This window comes from Lolium rigidum, chromosome 5, assembly GCF_022539505.1.
Source record: "Lolium rigidum isolate FL_2022 chromosome 5, APGP_CSIRO_Lrig_0.1, whole genome shotgun sequence".
NCBI lineage: Eukaryota > Viridiplantae > Streptophyta > Magnoliopsida > Poales > Poaceae > Lolium > Lolium rigidum.
This window is the reverse complement of record NC_061512.1, coordinates 60,936,599-60,947,464: the sequence shown is the minus strand read 5'-3', so window position 1 is coordinate 60,947,464 and position 10,866 is coordinate 60,936,599. Positions and strand designations below refer to the sequence as shown.

The window sequence follows — 10,866 nt, the reverse complement described above, 5'->3', positions numbered from 1 at the left end:
GCTCTAAAATTTTTTTTGACAGAAAAGAGAAAATATATTCAACAAAAGAGGTCCAAACAGATTCAATTTGCATATTTCATCAAGTACAACAACAAAATGACTATACAGAAGAAGAAACACAAAATAGAGCTACATTTTAATAAGATAATATCATACCACTAAGCTGCATCTAAGCTTGAAGACGAAAGCCCCGAGGAATCATGGTATCTCTTCTGAACTAACTTGAGAGCAAGATCCTTCCCGAGCAGCTTGATCGCGGTGCCGATGGGCAGAGCGAGGATGGAGACACTACCTCACGTGCTTACTTTGCCGGCACTTTCTTGCCGGCACTTTGCCATTCCACCGCTAATACTATCTGGTTTAGCGGCAGTTTATAATTAGTGCCTCTAATGTTTCAGTAATTCAGGCAAATTGAAAAATTGCCGCAAATGCTTTAGCAATCAATGGCATTAATGGAAAAGTGCCGGTAATGTAGTAGCGTTGTTTAACGGCAGTTTGCGGAAGTGCCGGTAACGTTTTCTGATTAACGTATGCAGAGGGCCCCTCGGAAAATATTTAAATTATGCAGTGTAGTCCCTACAGCCCCACCTTTGACCACCTATGGCGCAAAATCAAAACTGACTACCTTCGCTCCCGTCCTCTCCCAACCCCCTTCTCCGCCGCCGGTGTCACCGGCCGTTCTAGCCATCTACCTCGCCGTCGAGCACTGCCTCCGCAGCACTGAATCGTTGATTCCGCCATACCCTTGCCGCCTGGGCTAACCCTAGCCGCCTCGGCGCGACGCGGTTCAACATCCGCCGATGTCGGGCTCCTTCTGGCCAATTCACACTGGCGCGACACCGTGTAGGTCTACTACTCTGCCCCCCCCCCCTCCCTCGCCACGCGGTTATTCCGCTCCCACGGTGACCCTGGTCGCCACTGTCGGCGGCGCGGCTCCCACGCCTCGTGTTGCTCATGTGCGTCTCCCTCGCGGACGCATCGTCTCCGGCCTCCTCCTGGCCTCCCGCACCGCCTAGATGCCCCTTCCTCAACTCGCCCCATGCGCGGCTACCCCGCGCACGTCGGCGGCCCATGGACCCTGCGCATGTGCGCTCGGTTGCCGGTTGCAGATGGGAAGCCGGCGCACGCGACGACGGACAGTGAAGCGGTGGGTGCCGGGATCATGGAGTTGGAGGCAAAGCGGCTGGTGGCGGACGGCCGCGACAACAACATCACCTTCGACGAGTTCCACCACTTCCACTGATACATCAGGTTCGTTGCCCGCTCACTTGCTTGCAAGGGGTCCAATCGAGGTTCTTATTGGCTCGAACTGGCATTTGGAAGTCACTGTGCAGTCTGAAATCTGTTATGTGCTAGTTTTTTCGATGCGTGTTCCGTGCTAGTCGATGCTTAATGCTTTAGAGCTTCATAAAATGCCCCATCGGCCATCAACAGTGTCTAACTGTTCTACAAAAAGGCAAATCGATTGGTTAAATCACACAAAACACTACATGTTTAATGTTAATTTAAGCATAAAACTACTACTTGTACTATGTCAAGTTCTGTCCAGTTGCGATACTACTGACGAGATCAAGTTTCATTGTCCATGCTGCAGCGAACAGAATAAGGAAGTCCTTATAAGTGTAGCCTTCATCCACCTGAAGTAGGCCGATCTGTCCAAGCTTAGCTAGCCGTGCCATACTGCTCTCCGTCTCCATTAGTTCGCCTTTCACCTCTTGGTTTATGCTCCATTGCGTGGGACATCATGGTTAACCATTGGTTGATTTTGCAGAGTCTTACCTGCAGTCACTCGTGAGGGCTCTGTCCCTACTCCTCGACGTCACCAACTTCTCGCGTTGGGTCAGCTGCAAACACTTCGTATCCATTTATCTTTGATTATTCATTTGTCATGCTGCGATTCTGAACACTTTTTTGTTGCTGAATGTTGTTTGCAGATCCAGAGAAAAGACGGAAGCTCCAGCAAATCCTTAGTGAGTTAACAATATGATTAGGGAATCTTGAGGTTATTTTGTTGTTATTATTTTGACAACTAGCAAACTAGATGAATTGTACTGCAGTCTGATATTGCAGGATTGGCAACAAGATGGAGCTTGAACAATGTGAGGCTGTAGTGAAGGCAACCGTCCAGTTGCTGAACAAGGTGGTGATCATATAATTGTGCTATCTTTTTCATGAATTTTGCACTCTATGTTCTTTTCAGCTGGTAGCATACAGAACAAGTTTGTTCATGCATAATAGGAATTGTCATATTTCAAGGTAAGCATCTCACATGAAAACTTTCTTGCCAATAAATAATTTAAGTAAGATGTATGTAACTTGAACCATGTGCACTTGCACATTGTTGTTGCTACATATTTTAACACCAATGAGTTATGGCATGAATTTATTATCACGTCTTGTGCTTTGTAAGACCGCGTGATTTAAACTGCGCCTAATATCACTATGGGAATACGAAAACACACGCCACTTCTTGTAGTCTATATTTTGAAATTGGAATATACTTTATTTCCATGCAACCTCAAACAATAGCCACTGGACGCATAATAGTAGACATTTACATTCAGACTCGATAGCCACTGGACGCCTTGTAATAGTAGACATTTACATTCCGGCTAAATTGGAATAATATGCTAAGAGGCTACCTCAAGATTCGAATGAAACTTATCCAATTTGAGAAGGTAATTATTTCAATTTTTGTACAAAAAATCGTCAGAAGTGTTTGTTATCAACATAATTACTCTTCTGTACTCTTAAGCATGTAATGCATGTCTTCCACTTACATAGTACAAATCTTGCAAGTGATGATTTCTTTTTATCTGGCAACATGTAGTTTTGTTATTCTACTTACAAATGGCACACTGGAGCGGCACTTTCGCATCCAGCAAATAGATCAACAATGATGAAATATTTGCATCAGTACATCACAAAGTAAGATCAAATAGATATCATGTATTGATCTGCTTGAGAACCCACTTCCTTTTCATTCTTTGAGGCAATGCCATCAAGGACTTGAACTTGTAATCAACTGCAACAAGAGTGCTTCAATGTTACAGCTATATACACAAGTTACAGTGCTCCGCATCCAGCAAATTTTATTCAGAGAGCACTTCAATGTTACAGCTATATACACAACATAACTAGTGAACTAACTAGCTGGATAATCTCACCAAACCTAGTCAATTAATTGGTCAATTAATCTTACCATGTAATTCTAGTTAGAGAGATTATTCTATAGGTTTCAAAGTAGATAAAATGAATACAACTTACGCGTACTTTATAATGTGAAATTTATAATGTTGCTTAACACTATACCGCATTATACATAGCTTTTTGGATTCGTTGCCATTTCTAGTTGATTATTTCTCTGCATCCAGAATTATTTTGATCGAGATATGCATGCCAAACGAGCGATGGTTATGTTATAGATGAACTTTTTTTTGTTTATCAATAGTCAGTGACCAATGAGAGTGCATCGCTGTACGTACAGTTTGTTAGTCAATGATTCACTTATTTGTACTAATATTTGCTGTATATGATTTGGATGCTCTCAAATGATAATGACCAAGAATTTTCTCTTTCAAATGATCTGGTGGTGAAGTTCACTTATCTATCTTGTTTGTCTAGTGCATACTGTGTAGAAGCTCTTTTAAATCTATCTAGGTGACATGAACACATAAATGAGATCTGCTGGAGATGGTGCATCAACTCTTAGTGCCATGGTACTGTCACATGATCTCTAATTTGATTTCCATTGTCATCTCCTTCCTCCCAGGCCGGCCACCTTCTCCAGTTTTCAAATCCTTCCTCCCAAGCAGTGACCAATGAGAGTGCATCGCTGTACGTACAGTTTGTTAGTCAATGATTCACTTATTTGTACTAATATTTGCTGTATATGATTTGGATGCTCTCAAATGATAATGACCAAGAATTTTCTCTTTCAAATGATCTGGTGGTGAAGTTCACTTATCTATCTTGTTTGTCTAGTGCATACTGTGTAGAAGCTCTTTTAAATCTATCTAGGTGACATGAACACATAAATGAGATCTGCTGGAGATGGTGCATCAACTCTTAGTGCCATGGTACTGTCACATGATCTCTAATTTGATTTCCATTGTCATCTCCTTCCTCCCAGGCCGGCCACCTTCTCCAGTTTTCAAATCTCTTGTTGCAGTTGATTACAAGTTCAAGTTTTTGATGGAATTGTCTTCTCAAGCAGATCAAGACATGATATCTATTTGATCTTACTTTGTGATGTACTGATGCAAATATTTCATCGTTGTGAATCTATTTATGATGAAGTAGCAGCCTATGTGTCCATAAATTACCGTATGCATACTTGCATTATTGGAACAGAAGTGTACTGAAAATTTAAAGTGTACTACTTGTTTTCCTCTGTTTTTTTATCAGGATAAACTACTGGAACTGTTGGGACTGCGAGCATATATACATCTTCTTTGTGAGGAGTATTATCTTCTTCGTGAGGAGTATTGTCGAGTATTGTCTTTTTCGGTAGCAGTACAATTCAGGTCTTGTAAGTTAGATGCTTGGACTCCATGCACTAGGTCTAGATTCTGTAATTTAGATGCTACCTGCAAATGTTGGTTCCAGACCATGTTGACACCATGTCACTTGCAAATGTTGGTTCCAGACCATGTATTTAGCTTGGTTGCAATTTTAATGCATGATCATGTTTTCGTGTTGGATTAAAATGCCAGATAATATGATAAGTGCATATATTTGCAGGTACTATTATTATTGTATGGTTTTGAATTCCTGACGGTTTTGAAAAATGCCTGCAAAAAGAATCAGTGTCAGTTCTTAATAATGCTTGCAAACATAATTAAAGGCATTGTTGAAAACAGCCTCCAAATGTAATAGAAGGCATTTTTCAAAGTGCCATCAAAAAAAATTCGTGGCATCTTCTAAAGAGCCAGCAAAAAGATTCCATGGCATTTCTAAAAGTGCCGGCAAAAAGATTTGATGGCATTTCTAAAAGTGTCGGCAATACTAATTTGAGGCAGTTCTCGATATGCCTGAAAAATAAATTGCTGGCACTTTTCAAGAAGTGCCGACAATGCTCTACCTCGACTCGACCAAATACAACACTTTTTTTTGTGCCTCCAACTATTTTTGCCGGCACTTTTGATACCATTTGCGGCACTTTTAAGTGCCTGCAATCTAGTAACTTGACGTAGTGAGAAGAGGTAGTCGACGACGTCTTTGTTGGCCTCCGCGAACAGCACGCGGCGCGCCGATGTGTCGACGAGGAGCTTCATGCTCAGCGCCGTCATCGAGATCGGTCGGCGGCGCGGCGGCGTGCGGTGCGGTCGATTGTACGCGAGTGACCTGGCTAGGAGCGTACCACCTTTTGGTGATTGCGGCCCATGCCATTTATATAGTTACGGCCCACCGCGTCTGCAAAAGAATGAAAGAATTCGTGATGTCGTTCTGCCAAGGATTCAGTTTCAGGCTATGAACAAGTGACTTCCTTCTGTTATTATACAACAAACAGCAGTAGTGAGCCTCAAGAAATCACAACTTCACATAATATTTGTGAGCCCCATCATTTGTATTGCGCTGTCACTGGAACTGAACCTTTGGGGTGGCTATTTATAGACGAGCTTTCTCCTTCATTTTTCACAATTGTGATTACCTTTGAGAAGAGATTTGGAATGCCTAGATAGACGGGTGAGATGGTGGAGTGAACCAATGACAACACGAGAGCCCATCAGAGCATGCAGAATTTAAACCACATTTGCTTCCATGTACTCGGAGCAAGCGGTCAGGACATACGTTGCGATTTACCCATTAAATCGGTCAATCCCACCACTCTGAAGAGAGCCCCAACGCGATCAGGGGTGACGGGTGAGGTTCTCGCGCGGCGATTTACACAAAAATAACCCAAAACTGAAAGAAAAGCACAGACTGACCCTCTGGCGAAACTATTTCACCAATCTAACCCTTTTGTGTGGCGCCCCTCTCAAGGGCGTCACACGTGCCCATGTGGCGCCTCTATCTCTGGCGCCACAAACCCATCCTACGTGGCCCGTCGACGCTGAGCTGGTGACCCCGATCCGACGTGGCAGCACGAGTGGCGCCGCTCCGGCCGGCGCCACACTTTGAGTTGTGTGGCGCCCCTGGGAAGGGCGCCACACATTGACTTAAGTTTGGGCGCCGCGCGCGCCCAGCCCGACCCTTCTTCTTTCTTTCTCTTCTTCTCTTCCTCCTCCCCAACCCGGTTCTCTCTCTCCTCCCTCTCCCCCACCAAATCCACCACCAAATCGTCAGATCTGTCCGTGGAGATCGTTCCCCATCCATTTGTCAAGGTAATCTCCTTCAAATCTTCTCCATTCATCCACTAATTTCATAGATCGGGCTAGATTTGGACATGAACCCTAGACATGTTTTCTTTCTTTTGTGCACTCTATATTGTATTGTTTGTGTTGGAGATGGTAGCCTCATGTATGCATGTGTTTCAACCATAGATGTGTAGAAATCTACATAAGAAATTTCACATGTATGTGTATGAACTCTATGTATGTATGTGTATGTATGTGTATGAACCCACATGTATGCCTAGTATTTGTGATGGAGTAACTCATATTTGTTAGTTGAATGGATCGTAATATGGTTCAAAAATGTAAACATGTAGGATGGCCGGTGCCGGTGGACGGGGAAGGGGCGGCCGCCGCGGTCCTGGGCGCCCCCCGGGCCGGGGAAGGGGCCGCCGCGGTGGAGCAGCAAGGGCCCCACGATCACCGTCACCTGCATCCTCCTCGTCTTCGCATGACGAACGCTGCTTCGAGTTCCTCCTCCGCATCGACGACGACCCACTCGGCATCAAGCGGCTACCGGACAAGTTCGCCGAGTTCGTCGACGGCGTCGAGCCGGCGCACTTGCAGCTACGGGAGGCTAGCTGCAACTTCGCCGCTGGCCCGTGGAGGTCCTGTTCGACGGGCAGGGCAAGATGTACCTGCACACGGGGTGGGACAAGTTCGCCCGTGACCTCCACCTCGAGCCCGGCTGCCAGCTCACCTTCCTGTACGAGGGGACGGCGAGATGATCGTCAAGGTGTTCGACGACACCGCCTGCCGTGTGCACTACCCCCACACCGGCGAATCCGGCTCCGACACCGATAGTTAGAACGTCGAGTGTTGTCAACTCTATCTTCGTTGCTTCGTGTTGTTTGAATTCTATCTTAAATTGTATGAAACTATGTGCTACGATGTTAGGTATGATGATGTTATGTCGATGATGTGTGTACGAAATGGCTGTTGATATGATGTGTGTATGATATAGCTTTTGACATGATGGCAGTTTTGTTGGAATATGGTAGGATTTTCGATGGTTTTAACACATGTCAATGAGTGGCGCCCTTCCCACTGGCGCCACAGGTGCTTGTGTGGCGCCCGTGGCATCGGCGCCACTGATGCATGTCTAATTGCACAAAACATACTGTAAGACAAATCGTCTGGGACTTAGCCGTTTTGGCGACCCTCTTTGTGTGGCGCCCGTGGCACGGGCGCCACAGAAGCATGTGTGGCGCCGATGCCACGGGCGCCACACAAAGAGGGTCGCCAAAACGGCTAAGTCCCAGACGATTTGTCTTACAGTATGTTTTGGGTCCAATAGTTCATATAAGTTGGCATGTGTGGCGCCGATGGCACGGGCGCCACACAAGCACCTGTGGCGCCAGTGGGACGGGCGCCACACAAAGAGGGTCGCGAAAACGGCTAAGGACTTATCGTCCGGAGCCCCTGGATGTTTTCGACCCAATAGTTCATATAAGTTGGCACATGTGGCGCCGATGCCACGGGCGCCACACTTGCATGTGTGGCGCCAGGGGGAAGGGCGCCACACATTGACTTGTGTTAAAACCATGAAAATCCTACCATATTCCAACAGTTTTGACAACAAGAACATTGCACTCGAATATGTACCACACATTGACACAGCATAATGGTTCAAATGACAAATAAGGTTCGACGACATCAAGGTTTCAATTACAATAAGGTTCAACGACACGAAGGTTCGAGAAGATCAAGGTTCAGACAACATAAAGGTTCGACAACAAGAACATAGCCAAAGGGACATCACTGCGTCGCAAAGGCTCCCTCCCCCCTTGCCTTCTTCTTCTTAGCTTCTTCAGCCAATTCTTCCTTCTCCCTTAAGTCACGAGCCAACTGAACGACCGAATCGAAGAAGTGGTGGCGCTCCTCCGTCTTTGCAGCTTCCGCTTGAGCTCTCTCCTCCTTGATGCGTTCAGCCTCCCTAGCCACCTCGCAATTTGCTCAAGTTGGCAGCTCCTCGGGAATTTTATCCGTGCCTCGCGGTCCCGTTCGGCCTTCAGCTTGGCATTCCTCCTCTTGTGGAACAATATGTATTCCTCATACTGTTTTTGCATACGGGCACTCTCCGCCATCTTCTTGTCTTCCTCCTCCTTCTTCTTCCTCTCTAGTGCTTCCTTCTCCTTCTTCCGCACCGTCCTTACCGCCTCCTCCCAAACGGACTCCTCCTTCTCATTGCCCTCCCATGCTCCCTTCCCCTTGGTGGGTTGAGTTGCCATACCTGTAAACCAAATTGAAAAACCAAAGTTAGTCATGGAATATGAAAATAGAAAGTACAATGCAAGTAGTAACTTCGAGACACATACGGATAAGGCCCCGCTAGGTATCATAGCATACTAGCACTGTGACGGCCACCTCTACTAAGCCCTACGTGAATCCTTTGTTGCCTTGGAGCTTGTCGCCATTGTGGTTGATGCCTTGAGGCTTGTTGCCTTGGACCTTGTTGCGTAGGAGCTTGTTGACGCGTTTGGCTTGGAGGAGGTTGACGCGTTTGGCTTGGAGGAGGTTGACGCGTTTGGCTTGGAGGAGGTTGACGCGTTTGGCTTGGAGGAGGTTGACGCGTTTGGCTTGGAGGAGGTTGACGCGTTTGGCTTGGAGGAGGTTGACGCGGTTGGCTTGGAGGAGTTTGACGCGGTTGGCTTGGAGGAGGTTGACGCGTTTGGCTTGGAGGAGTTTGACGCGGTTGGCTTGGAGCTTGTTGGCTTGGAGCTTGTTGGCTTGGAGCTTGTTGGCTTGGAGGTTGATTTGTAGCTTGTTGGCTACTTGATGCTTGACTTGTGCTAGCATCATTGCCCTTTGATTTTTTACCGGATGTGCACTTCCTTTTATTGTGGCCCTTACTATTGCAGGATCCACAATTAGTTGGCTCGCGAGCTTCTTGGAATAACCTGTTTCCGGAATGACCCCATCTATCCATATCTCCGTGATACCTCTTTGTCTTTCTTCTTCCACGTTTCACAACCTTCCATTCCGGATCTGGCCAAACTTGCACTCCATGATACTACGGCCATTGTGATTGATCCAAGTAAGGACAAAACCTTGGAGCCCATGTCCTCTTTGTGGCTTCGATTGAGAACTCGGACTCCCGAACGGTGAGCGGGTTATTGTAGTCGACACGTCTAGTGCGTGCCGCTGTTAGCAAGTGGGAGCAAGCCAAATGAAGCAAAGAGGGCCTCCTACATGTGCATTCACATGTCTTTAGGGACACACGGAAAGCCCGGCCTCCGTGTTGGACACCACCTTGTGTGGTGCCTCCCGGCTCATTCACTTGGTAAACCCAGATCAACATTATCATAACATGTAGCCGTTTGGGAGTCGGCCTTCCTCGCCTCGAAAATCCATGAACTCTTGAACCTTCTTTGGGAACTCGGCATTCAAAGCAATTTCCTTCTCCGTTTCATCGGTGTAGTTCGGAAATAGACATTCAACTTCTCGAAGGTGTATTGAATGATTGCCGTCACGGGCAATGCACGGACACCCTTCAAAACATTGTTGAAGCACTCGGCCATGTTGCTTGTCATTTGGCCATATCTCCTCCCATCCTCATCATAAGCTCTCGCCCACTTTGAGTTAAATACGGGGTGTCTATGAAGAAACTCTTGACCACCCGCGTTGAGGTCTTTGTGCTTCAGCAAGCCGTTGTATAGGTTTGCGAAGCGGCGCTCCGAATAAGCGAGGCAACAATCTTGAAGAAGGTCAGACAACTCTTTGCTCTTGCATGCCCGGTAGAAGTTCGCACAAAAATGCCTCATGCACCATCGGTGATGCAAGGGAGCATGCCCGGGAATTGGAACCTCCACCGCATTGAGAATTCCTTGATGACGATCGGAGATGACACACACTTCCTTTGAGGGTGGTATGACCCTCGTCCTCAATATATGGAAAAACCATTGCCAGTTATCATTGTTCTCAATCTCTACCAATGCAAAAGCCAATGGTACTAAACGGTTGCTTGCATCACTTGCTATTGCCACCAATAGTGTGCCCTTGTATTGACCGGTCAAGAAGGTACCATCCACGGCTATGACGGGCCTACAATGTTCGAATGCCCTCGTGCATTGCTGGAATGACCAAAATGCACGGTGAAATACCCTCACTCTTTTACCATCATGCAATGTCATTTTGGTTGCGGAAGGCTCGACCACATGCACCATGCCCGGGTTAGTTGCGGCCATCGCTAACAACAACCTAGGGATACGGTTGTATGCTTCCTCCCAATCATCGTACAACATCTTGAATGCGGCTTGTTTGGACTTCCATGCCTTCCCGTACTTGACGTCGTAGGCAAACCGGGATTTGACCGTATCTTGCACGGACCTAATGCTCATGATAGGAAGTGATGATATCTCCGCCGAGAGCTTGTATGCAATGAACTCGGATGTGAGTTGACGGTGGTCCGGCTGTGCATCCTTGCCATCAAGCTTCGGTCCCCGGCACATGTGAGTGGCTACACAACTTGTTATGTGCCAAGAGGGTCCTTTTTTGAAAGGTCGTGCACGGACAACCCATGGGCACCTTT

At 46.6% G+C, this 10,866-nt stretch overlaps 1 long non-coding RNA gene across 1 annotated transcript; it reads left to right on the top strand.

Annotated features, from left to right (window-relative positions):
* Positions 1 to 953: 953 nt before the first annotated feature.
* Positions 954 to 3,796, top strand: LOC124655378. Its single transcript, XR_006988657.1, has 3 exons — positions 954 to 1,251; positions 1,595 to 1,839; positions 1,935 to 3,796. It is a non-coding gene; the product is annotated as an uncharacterized LOC124655378 (long non-coding RNA).
* The last annotated feature ends 7,070 nt before the right edge of the window (positions 3,797 to 10,866 follow it).